We start from the raw sequence: 12486 nt of genomic DNA, 5'->3' as shown, positions 1-12486 counted from the left end.
GGTCAATCATCCATCTGGATCTAAATTGTATGGCTCTCACAAATCTTTATTATTGAAAAACGTATTCAAAATATCTTTTTACTGTTCTTGAGTGGGAGTGATATAAAGGGGAAAAGACATAGCTAATACTACATTAAGATATTATCATATAAGCAAATACATTCTGGAGTAAATGAACATTTCATGAAAACTGGTTATACTCATTCCCTTCCAGCCATACCTCAACCTGCTCATACATGCTGTGCACTACACAGCTGAAGAGCTCGGTGGACAGAACAGGAAGTCTCTCTACCAGCAGGATTTCCTAGAAGACTCTTCTGGTAATATAGCCTTTATAACTGACAATGCTGCCTGTTAAGGTGCCTAGGAGATCTATCACAGGAATATAGATAAAAAGTTGCTCTCAGAGATACTAGAGGTTAATAAATACATGAATAAATCACAAGTAACTCAGAAGAAAGGTCTGATGGAGCCATGCGAGGAATGAGTTACAAAAAGTCTAGTGGGCAGCACTAGACTTAAGGAGGATTTAAACACAGAAAGTAAAAGAAATAGCATTCCATTTGACCAGTCACTTTTGGAAACTGTCCTAACTCACAGTGAAGTCTATTGTGCCTTAAGGAGGAACATAATGAAGTCCATATTCTCATTAGTATTATAATCCAGAAATAATTCACTGAAACATGCTATTATTTCTTTAGTTACTAAGACAATGGACCATCTTGTTATAGTTATCATAAAACAGACCCTAACAAGAAAAAATGCACAGCTCATGAAATTGAGACAGGGGCATGAGATAGATGGAATCAGTAGGAGAGGGAGAAGCTCCTACAGACTCTTCTGCAACTTTGGGTACCTCCAGACATGGGCCTGGTCTGACTATAACACAAAAGAATGGCAAGGAAGACACACACCTCCATCCTTACCTGTAGTATGAGCATAATCTGCATGTTACAGCTCAGAGATAAGATGACTTATGTCCAGCACATTACCCTATACCTTACATACATAAAAGACCCCTCAGTGGTTTCTTATTACTGCAACCAATGTATCAACATAACATCATTCTCTTCAACATGGTTCTTATTAATAAATTAAAGTCAGATACAAAACTGGCCTGGAATGAAATTCAAGTTACATACGGGAATCAAATAGGTGTGTGAGTACATTGGTTAAGGAACTCCACTGACTGACAGAATTAAAATTGGATTAACAAAAAGAGAAAAGGCGAGAGGAAGCTGAATCCCAATGGGAAGGCAATGTCATCAGCAACAAGATGGTCCTGAGAACATAGCATTTGTAAAATATGGCTTTTCCCCTCCTGAAAAACATGAAACAAATTTTCAAGACTATTTCAATAGAAGAACGCTTTTCACCACAACTCCTTTTCTGCAAAAACATGCAAATTCTGTCATTTTTTTATTGAAAAGATTGACAAATATCTGGAGGTTGGACTCTTCACTGTTGCTCATTATGTTAAGTTGTTTAATGGCATTTTGAGCCATATCAAGAGAAGGTTATTGAAACAGGAAATCCTAATGGCACTATTCAAAAGTATTGAAACAGCAAACCCTAATGGTACTTTGTCACAAGCAGGGATATTCCAGCTGTGCATGAGAAAGTTTTTCTGCTTAGTCTAGTAATGATTTCAGGGCCATGTTGTACTCTTGTGAACCAATTTTCATTTTCATTTGTCATCATAATCTTTATAAGCTGTATTTCCTACTTACCATAAAGGTTTTAACAACCAGTGGTAGTTGAAGAATATAGCACCCACTGGGAAATGAATATGAGGTCAGAGAAAATGAAAGTGTTGCATTCTAAATATTTTCCTCATTTGGCATATCTATTGCCAATGAGAGTACAAAATGTTTTTATGGTAAAGATGAATGGAGAAAATATAAATGTACAAGAATGGTCTTTCTGCTTATAAAATTCTTACAAAGTTTATTTTTAGACTTTAGTGGAAAGGCAGAGGAAGTATCTATTGTCATCAGTTTATGTTATTTATTTTCAATATCAATGCAGTCTAACTTTCACTGTGCTCTGAAATAAGATTTTGTAATTGGTAGAGCAAATGGCTAACTACTGAAACTATCCAATATAAATTTGTGAAGATAATAGAAAGGTTCATTATGACAAAGTGGAATGTTCACTTTGGAGAAATGAACTAAATTGTGTTTGTGGGAGGATTTTTGAAAGAAAGAACCTCACTAAACAGTAATGAATTAGAAAAGTTAAAATAAACAATTGTAGATATTACTTCTCCAAATGTATGTTTAAATATCTCAAAAAATGGTAGCAGAAAAACCTAACATTTCTCAAGCAGTCATATTGGAAGTTTTTAAAATAAGAAGTATAAATACAAATTTAAAAGCTGCATTCTAAAATTATCATATTTTCCCTGAGAATTGATTTAGGTAGTAAAATAGTAACTTCCTTCAGAGAAAAAATGCATACTTGGAATTATTTTAATATTTTATATGAAAAGCTCTGCTAATTTTCAGTCATTAAATTAAATTACTAGAAATTTCCCAATTGCACTGCCAGATGAACATTTGAATAGTATATTGGCCAGAGCTGCACTGTTCATCTGAATCCAACAAACTCTTGATTCATTCCACCCCACCTTCCTTCCATGATGTTTCCAGGACCCTGTTGACCCAATTCATTCTACATCCCTTTGAATATAGACCCACTTACCTATTGTGAAGTGTGGAGGAGTTTGCTCAACCTAAAACGAGTCGACATAGTTTTATGGAAAACTCATCATTAGCTCATCTCTCAGTAGACCTGCAACTTTAGTGTCAGAAGAAAGGTGACAAGACTCCATGAGGGAGGGTAAAATAATTAAGTCACCAGTAGAGCATGTCATCTGTTTCTTGTTATTATTTTATTCTCTGCAAGATCATAGTCATGTGGGGAGAGCACTGCTCAGAACTTTCTCCAACTTCCCTTGGAGAGAACAGAACCAAGTAATCATTACTTCTCTCATGCTGATCTAAATTCACATTAGTCCAATCCCACTGCATGTCATATAATGATTAGGCTCTGGGGTGAGAGACTCCTGGAAGCCCTTGTGAGCTCTTTGGAGCTCTCAAAGTCATCTCCCAATCATGTGTCTTGGGCACCTTCTTCCTTAGTCCAGTCCCAAGTGGAACTTGTGACTTTAGGAATTACTGGACCTGTGTCCTATAATCTTCAAGTTTTTGGATTCATATTCAAACCAGTATGATAAAGTTATCTGTGAATTTAAAAAGAAGTAACATGAGAATTGAAAAATAGAAGCAAAGCTAATGGATGAAGGTTGAGATACTAAATCACAGGGGAAATGGACTTAATCAAGCTGATGCACAGCCCAACTTGCCACCCATTTAAGCCCTATGATCAGCTCTCATTGTCACTAAAATGAGGGAAGAGGCTATTACTTTCTCTGAAAAGCACTCTGCAAATATTCTTCAACTACACAATGCTTAACATAGAACTACAGGCTGAATTGTGAGACATGACATTTTCAACAGTAACTTTGTGTAAGAAAACATGATCTTTTGGCTAGACCTGCAGATGTCTCAGAATCTATAATCAGAAGATGGTAGTATATTTTTTTATTTTAAAGAGTATTAAACAAAAAAGGAAACAAAACAGAACAAAGAAAATAAGAATACAGCAATGCAAGCATCACGGCGCTTCACGACAAGGCAACAGGACATCGATAGTGGATACCCTAATGTCTCTTGTTTCCTTTAAATAGTTGACCATAACGTCACAAACAATATCAAACATAACAAGATAGTATAAAACCAATCAAAAGAATGAGACCAATGCATGACTTCAAAACCAGATAACATGAAATGAATAATGGCTATTATTTCATTTTCCTCAAAAAAGTTGTTCATATCAGTACACATAATAAAATTAAATAAACACAATGGGATAGAGCCAATAAAAACAGAAGAACAAAAGCATTATAAGAATGCAAAGCAAGATGATAGGAAACCAGACATGGCTACCATAATGTCTTGTTTTCTTCAAAATAGCTTTCCATGCCATCACACATAATAAAATCAAACAACACAGAATAAAACCAATTTAATAAATGAATGAAAACATATAAGACTTCAAAGCAATATATAGTAGAAAACCATGATTACCATAATATACAACATAATATTCAAAATAGCTGCCCCTACCATTGGAAAGTGTAAAATCTATGGAAACCACACAGAACAAAGCCAACGCTAACAAAATTGTGAAAACAATACAAGGGTTCAAGACAAGGCAATAAGAAATTAACAGTAGTTACCACTTTTCTCTCTCAAGTATCCTCCTGGACCACATACAATAACAATTTTTCTTTTGGATCCCGTTAACATCTGTTTCTTATCCTAGGGTTCATGTGTATGAATTCAAACTATTTCACCCATAAACATGATCATCAGTTGCATCCATTTAGCTGTGAAATTTTTCTATTTTATAGCTGGGTAGTTTCCCATTGCATGAAAATATCATACATTTCTGATCCATTCTGTGATTGATGGACAAGTTACTCTTGCTTTCGTTCTGGTCTCCTATCACATGGAACAATTGATTTCTCTCCTTTGATTTTCAGTCAATGAATTTTCTTTCAAGTTAAAGGTATTTCTTTGATACAATATATCAATGAATCTTGTTTCTTGATCCACTCTTCCTTTGATTCTTTTTGTTGCTGACCTGAGGCCACCTACATTAATGGTCACAATCAACATTCATTGATTTCTCTCTGCTATCTTCCTTTTGTTGGCCCTCCACTTTTCCCCTTCATTCACTTGCCTTTCTTGTTTGGCAGTCCTCCTTTGCTGCTGCTCCCAGAACCATGGTCATTTTTATCATTCTCTAGAATATCCTTTGGCACTCTCTGTATGGTTGATTTGGCAGTCATGGATTCCTTCAGTTGTTCTTTTTCATGTAAGCATCTCCTTTATCCACCAGGTTTGAAAGATAGTTTTTCATGGTACATCAATCTGGTTTGAAAGTTGTTTGCTTTCAGGGTTTGAAACACTTCACTCCAAATTCTTTCTGACTTGATAGTCTGTGTTGGTAAGTTTGCTGTGATTCTGATTGGTTTTCCTTTATAGGTATTTTTTTTTACCCAACAGCTTTTAACACTCTGTTCTCATGCTGAATTTCTGGGATCTTGATTATAGTATGTCTGGGTGTACATTTACTTTGATTATGGCTAGTTAGAATTCAACATATCTCACTTATCTGCATGGCAGATATGTTTCCAATGTTTGGGAACTTTTTTTTCTATTTTTCTCTAAGTAACCTTTTAATTTCATTTCTGTTGACCCCTGCTTCTTCAGCAATACACATCACTCTTCCATTATGCTTCTTTGTGTCAGCTTGCAGTCATTGAGCTGTTATTTCCTCATTGCACATTGTTTTTAACAGATCTTTCCTCTCACAATTGCTAGCTGAAATCTTATCTTCAAAATTTGAAGGTCTTCTTCACTCTCTTTCAAGCAGTTTTGCCAGGTTTTGATTGACTTTTTAATTTCCTGGATCTGTCTTTGAATGTGTTTCATGTATTGTAATTCCTTTCCATATTCATTCAAGATGTCCTTAATTTTCCTATGCTCCACTTTTTTCTCTGTGTTCTTTATACCTGTTGAACAATTATTTCAGTATGTTTGTGATTTCTTATTCTACCTAAAACATTACTTATGACTTGACTTCTTTTGCAATCTCATGAATTTGTTTTTTTTTTTCTTCAGTTGCTATTGTCTCAGAGATTTTAGGTCTGTGGATGCCATCTTCTTCCAAGAATTTATCTCCCAGACTTGTTAGTGTGGCCTAGAGATCATAGATCGCCTTTTGCTCCTTCATTTTGACTTCTCCTGGTTTCCTCCCACAAGCTGATTTTGGGGCCCTTGGCACTCACCACATTGACTGTCCCTCCACAGTGTAGGGGAATGGGACAGGCACCTGTGGTCCTCTAACCTCAGATTTAAAAGGAGGTAGCACAGCATGGAACAGCCTTCTGAAGACAGCTAAACTTGGACTTACCTGATGATCAGGGGTTTGTGGAGCTAAGCTAAGGATCCCTCTCTCAGTCTGTGTTTCTACCCTGAGACTCCTGCAATGGTGGCAGACACACTGTGATGTGTTTATTTGATTGCACTCCTGGGTGGTGGCTTCCCAAAGAACCAAAGGCCTCTAGTAGTGGCCTACAGATGCACAGAACTTACCTGGCTGTGTGTCCATGCTCCTGCTGGCTGCCTACAGGAAGGAGCCTTCTCATGGCATTTCCCTTCACGTGCAGGCAGATCTGCTGGCTCTCTATTTCTGTGCTCAGCACCTGTAGGAAAAGGCCTTCAAGTGGAGGCACCCAGAAGATGGAGGAAGATCTGTCTGGTTCTCTGCCTGCACTGTGCCTTCCTACACTGGGCCTGTTTGCACTGAGCACAGGAAAGGGCCTTCTGGTGGCAGTGTTCAGCAGTCAGAGGTGGATCTGTTGGCTTCTCTTTCAAAAGACAACAGTCTCAAGCAACTAGGGTCATCTAGCTAAATTTTAATATAGGTATAACATTTGACAAGTATAGGTATTCGTTGAGACTAAAGTAAACTTCTAAAGGCTTTATTCCAAGCATAAGAATCAATCCTGCAAGATCAAATACATAAAATTTCTTGTTGATGCCCTGGAGAGGATCAGAGTTTACACATATAGGTCTCCAGGGATAGCTGTTACTAGAGGAGAAAAAAATCATGCGGTATGTAAAACAAGATATGAACAATAAAATCCATATCACTAGGTTAAGAAGCATTCTAAATGAAACATCAATTAGAACACAAGTAACAAAAGGAAATCTTTGGAGAAAAAAGTAACCCAACTTGTCAAACCTGAGAATTTGCACCAATTAAGAATCTCAACATCTAAGAGTTGGGAAGATGCTGGATCTATAAGTAGCAAGGTGGAGAGCCTGTCTGAGAGAAACAGCTCAGATGATAGAATTTAACTTCTTGGAGAAGACCAGATGAAAGAAGAGGGATTCTAATGACCCAGGAAGAAACAAAGACGGGAGAAAAAAGAATGAAAAAGAAAAGAAAATAAAGGAAAGAAAAACATGGACAAAAGGCTGTATGTAGCCACATGCACTCTCACCAGATAAGGTCACATGATGTGTGAGGCACCACTGGAGTCCAAGGACATAGGGTCATGGTGATATAGGGGGTTGGTGAGACCCAGGATCTTGGTGGCGGGATGCATTGCAACAGAGAATGGAGCCCACAGGGAGATCTGTGCTGGCCTGCAGTGAGTGTGTGGAGTTTGGTCCTCCCATCGGAGGAAGTGATTGTCTGGGCAACATTTTGGAGTTGGGAAGAACAGGCTCAAATGCAGAACTGCAGTGGCTTCATTCAGCCACTCCTGGCACAGAACCGATTGATGGAAACTGCTTGCACTGTGTCCCACCCTTGTGCAAGATCAAATAGCCAGGGACAAAGTTTCCCCTGAAGCTGTCCCAAACTGGCTCTGTCTGTGAGGCACACACTAACATCACAAAGACATCCAGTAGTTGACCAGCTTGGATGGGAGGGAACAGACTGCACAGCCCATGCTTGTGCCTCAGTAGTCATCAGTAGATTGAAGAGGGAAGCAATACCCAGGCAGCACACATCAGAGTAATCATAACCAATACAGAGAGGGCCTGAGACCTCTACTAAACACTTGTCTGGAAGAATCCAGAAATATGACAAGACAATGAGAAAAAAAAAGTCTCTATCCACCAACCCAAACAATATTGGTCCAGAAGAGGTAAACACAGAAGAGACTGAGGGCAGCACATTGCAGTATTAGAAACAATATAAACTAAAATAAATATCTTTGTGACATTATATAAGAATTCAAAACAAACATACTAATTCAAGTAAAGCAAGATATAAGAAGATTAATAAAACAAATGCTAAGCACCTCAAGCAGACATTGATGGAAGAATGGAAGAGCAGGGAAAGAGCAGGGAAATCTTTGATGAAGAATACTTAAAATTCTAGAATACATGAAACAGATTCAAAGAGATTATGAGGAAAATAAAATCTCCATTGAAAGCTGACAAAACTGCTTAAAGACAGACTGAAACCCTGAAGATAGTTTTGTATCTTGTGATAATGAAAGGAAAGATCTCTTAAAAATGACAAGGAACCATAAAGTAACAATGCAAAGGCTAAAAGATGACAAGAAGATCTATCACTTAAGAATAAAAAATAACTGAACAAGCAAGGGTACACAAAAATGAAATATAAAGTCTATTCAAAGAAATAATTAAGGAATACTTACCAAGCATAGGAAAAGGAAATGATATTCAGATAAATGAGGCATGCAGAACTCTAGCCAGCTACAACCAAGATAGATCTAACCCAGACATATAATAATCAGGATCCCAGAAATACAACACAAGTACAGAATAATAAAAGCTGTCAGGGAAAAGAAGTAGATCACTTATAAAAATAAACCCATGATAATCACAACATATTTCTCCACAAAAATCATGAAATCAAGAAGAGGTTGAAGTATTCCAAATCCTGAAAGAAAATAACCTCCAACCTAGATTGATGTACCCTGCAAAACTACCTCTCAAAATTAATGCATAAACAAGATGCTTCCATGACAAAGAGGAATTGGGGGAGTTCATGACCACCAATCCAACCCTACAAAAATACTGAAGGACATTCTAGAGAGAGAGAGAAAAAACCTGTGGTTTCAGGAACAGCAGCAGAGAGGCCATACTGAATGAGGCAGACAGTAAAATGAAGAGGATAAGTAGACAACCAATGGCAGAAAAATAGCATAGCAGAGATGGTTGGCTATAATCACTAGCATAGATGGCCTTGACACACTAACAAAAAGAAACACAGGCAGAGTAGATCAGGAGATAGAGTCCATCAAGATGTTCTATATAGAGGGTTATATACACAAAGAGGGTTTATGGATTGAAAGTCAAACATGAGAAAATAATGTTCAGTGGGACAGGGAACCAGAGAGAAGTAGGTGAGATTTCCCAATAGCTGCAGATAGTTTGGAAAGACATGGCACTTCTGTGCAGTGGAGACCTACTAAACTCTAAGGAAGGAAAACTGAGATGCTCTTGTATGTGGATACAATTTCAGTCCAAGCTCAGGGGTAAAAGTTTCAGAACCACTTAGGTAAATAGCAAGTTGCCACCATGACCTAAAAACTACAGGAGTCAGTGGGATACAAAATGTACAATGCACCCTGGGAAAGTGAAATGTGAGGAATGTTTAAAAAGAGAAGGCAGAGGACATCATTAGTAGTGTATCATGATTTAAAATCCACCTTGTTCCCCTTACTCTGTTTAGTTTGGTTATATTCTGTTCCAGTCTGTCAACTTGTATTAGATTTGAGGGCACAGACAGCTATTCCAAAAATAGCTGGATATACTGTGGTATCCATCTTTAATTTCCTATTAACTCAATCTGAAGCACTGTGTTACTTACACTGTCTTATAATTGATTTTACTTGAATTTGAGTTGTTAGATTGCTGTCTTATCTTCACTGATTTTATTTGAATCTGTTTTTTTTTTTTTTGATAGTATCAAGTCCTAGAGTATAGGCAACCAATGTGAAGATGACAAGATTCACTACAATACCCATTCTGGTTTGGCTATTACCAGATTTTGAAGTGCTACAATGTCTCCAATGCTTTGTTTTTCATTGCTATTGTTCTGTACTGCTATGTTCAATTTTACTAGGCCTGATGATGTAGGCAATTCTATTGAAGATAACAAAACACACCATAATAACACTTTAGATCACTATGTATTGTGGTTTTAAATAATGTACTATGTCCATCCTTTTGTTTTGAATAACCCCATTTTGCTTTCTTTCTCATTTGGTTTTATTCTAAAAAAAAGGCTCTCAACATCTGATCATACAACACAGAGAAAGTAAATGATACCTCATTATAGCATAGTGAAATTGCTGCTGAGCTAAAAGTACAGCAGTAGTATAAAAGATGTATCAAGGTATGAAAAATAAGGTAAATTCAATAAAAAGTTCAGTTTCAAAAAATTCAGAAAATATCAAAAGTTTAAATACTTTCGCATCAGTTTCTTTCACCTATAAAAGCATTTTTAAAGATTATAATTGATGAATAATATTTTTAAATATATATAAGCTAACAGTATTGATCACAACACATATAAAAGGCATATAGAACAAAACACCAAAGATTCTTCAGTATGTCAGTAAGTGAAAAGTACTCAATAAATGAAATTTCAGAAAGGAATGAAAAAAAGTGCTTTGAATTTGCAAGAAAATATAAAATGATGTCTTTCTTTTCTGGATACCTATGTAGTCAACAGACTGCTTAAATCAAAATGAATAACATGTTGTGTGTCATAGATAGCTTATAATTAAAATATAGCATAGTGGTGACATTACATAGTTGCTCCTGGCACAGAGAGGTCTGGAAGAGAACAGCTGGGATTTGGGCAGAACCTTGTGCCACGGTGACATTAGTCAACTGCTTCTGGCACAGAGAGAACTGGCAGTATCTGCTGGGGCTGAACCAAGCCTCTGCTTGGGGCCCAATAAGCAGACACAAAATAGTCACAACTCTGTGACATCCAGAAAGTACAGCCTAATTTACAGATTGACTGGCACAGAGGCTGGAGGCTAGGCCGTACTGTCCCTTAAAAAAATAATAATAATAAATAAATAAAATAAAATATAGCATAGTTTACAGAAAGTATAAAAAAGTATACAGAATGTAAAAAAGTATACAGTGCCAGCGTTGTAAATTACTTTCTTTAATTTTATTTTCAAGACGGTAAAACTAAACATAACAAAGCAGAACAAAGCAGATGAGAAGAAAGCAAGATAAAAAGATATCTACCATGCGTACCATGATGTCTTTTGTTTTCTTCCAAATAATTGGAAGAAATTCATCACACAATGAATTCATACAAAACAAAATAGTATTAAACTGATCAGAACAGAGTGATGAAGGCGTTATAGGCCTTTAAAACTAGACAACAGAAATATCAACAGTAGCTACCAAAATGTCTCCTGTTTGCATTCAAATTATTTGTGCAAATCTTCATTTTTGTTGAAATTAAACAGTATGACAAAGACTAAAATCACTCTGAACAATGAATGATACATTACTGGATTCCACAGCATGACAATACAGTATTAGCAATGGATACCATAATGTGTCTTTTTCTCCAAAGTATCTACTAATTACATCACACATAATATAATCGATTCTCATAAACTATTTAGGGGAAGTTCTACCAATGTATAACCTACCCTTTCTGTATTAAAGGGAGAAACAAACCAAAACAAAACAAATTACTAGAAAAACATTAAAATAAAAAGACAAATAAATCAATAGCAAAGAGTGCAGAATTATGATGATATAGGCCTTCAAAACAATATAGTAGGAGCATAACCAGGATTGTTATTTTACATAATGATGTTCAAGAGTTCCTCAGATCACCAGACACTAACATGTAAAATTGTTCCAATTCTACCAATGTTAGCTGTTTACTTCCAAAATCTTGTGGAATTTGTAGCACAATCCTCTTAGCTATCCTAAGTGTTTTTATACAATTTTAGATGATTTTTTTTCTTTTTCCACACTTTTTCTTTTTCCTCCTTTTTTGCTGATACCTTATGTTTCCCTTTGGAGCATAATATTATTCTTTCATTAGATTTATTGAGGACTTTGTATCTTATGTACTCTTACCATTTCTTTTTTTTTTTTTACTTTTTCTTTTTTATCGGTACCAGGGATCAAACTCGCGACCACCTGCTTCCAAGGCAGGTGCTTATGCTGCTGAGCTAAATCCCCAGCCCCCTCTTACCATTTCTTGCACTAGGGTGACAATACGGTATTTACACATGTGAGTTTGATTTATTTCACTAATGAGTATGTCTCAATTTCTGTCCATTTGATTATCTTAATGTGATCATCCTTTTTAGCTGAGTAGTATTCCATTATATAAAAATACCACATCTTTTTTATCCATTCCTCAGTTCATATGCATTTAGTTTGTTTCTATGTTCTGGCTATTACAAATTGTACTGCTATAAACATGGGTGCATATATGTCAGTGTGATAAGATGTTTTCAATTCTGGGAATACGCCCAGATGTGAAATAGCTGGGTCAAATGGGACTTCCAATCCCAGCATTGTGAGGAACCTCCAGACTGACCTCCACAGTGGTTACACCAGTCTATACTCCCCCCAACTGTGAAGGACAGTTCCTTTTCCCCCAGAGCCTCTCCAGCATTTGTTGTTGGTAGTTTTCTTGATCCTGACCATTCTTTCTGGAGTGAGATGGAATCTCAGTGTGGTTTTAATTTGCATTTCTCTAATGGCCAATGATGCTGAATATTTTTTCATGTATTAATTTGCCATTTGTATTTCTTCATGTGAGAACTGTGTATTTATCTCAGATACCCATTTTTGGAATAGGTCATTTGAT

This window comes from Cavia porcellus, unplaced genomic scaffold (assembly GCF_034190915.1).
Source record: "Cavia porcellus strain 051 isolate PalLab524CR breed Dunkin Hartley unplaced genomic scaffold, mCavPor4.1 scaffold_9, whole genome shotgun sequence".
Taxonomy (NCBI): domain Eukaryota; kingdom Metazoa; phylum Chordata; class Mammalia; order Rodentia; family Caviidae; genus Cavia; species Cavia porcellus.
The sequence above is the reverse complement of the archived record's forward strand: the minus strand, read 5'-3'. Positions refer to the sequence as shown.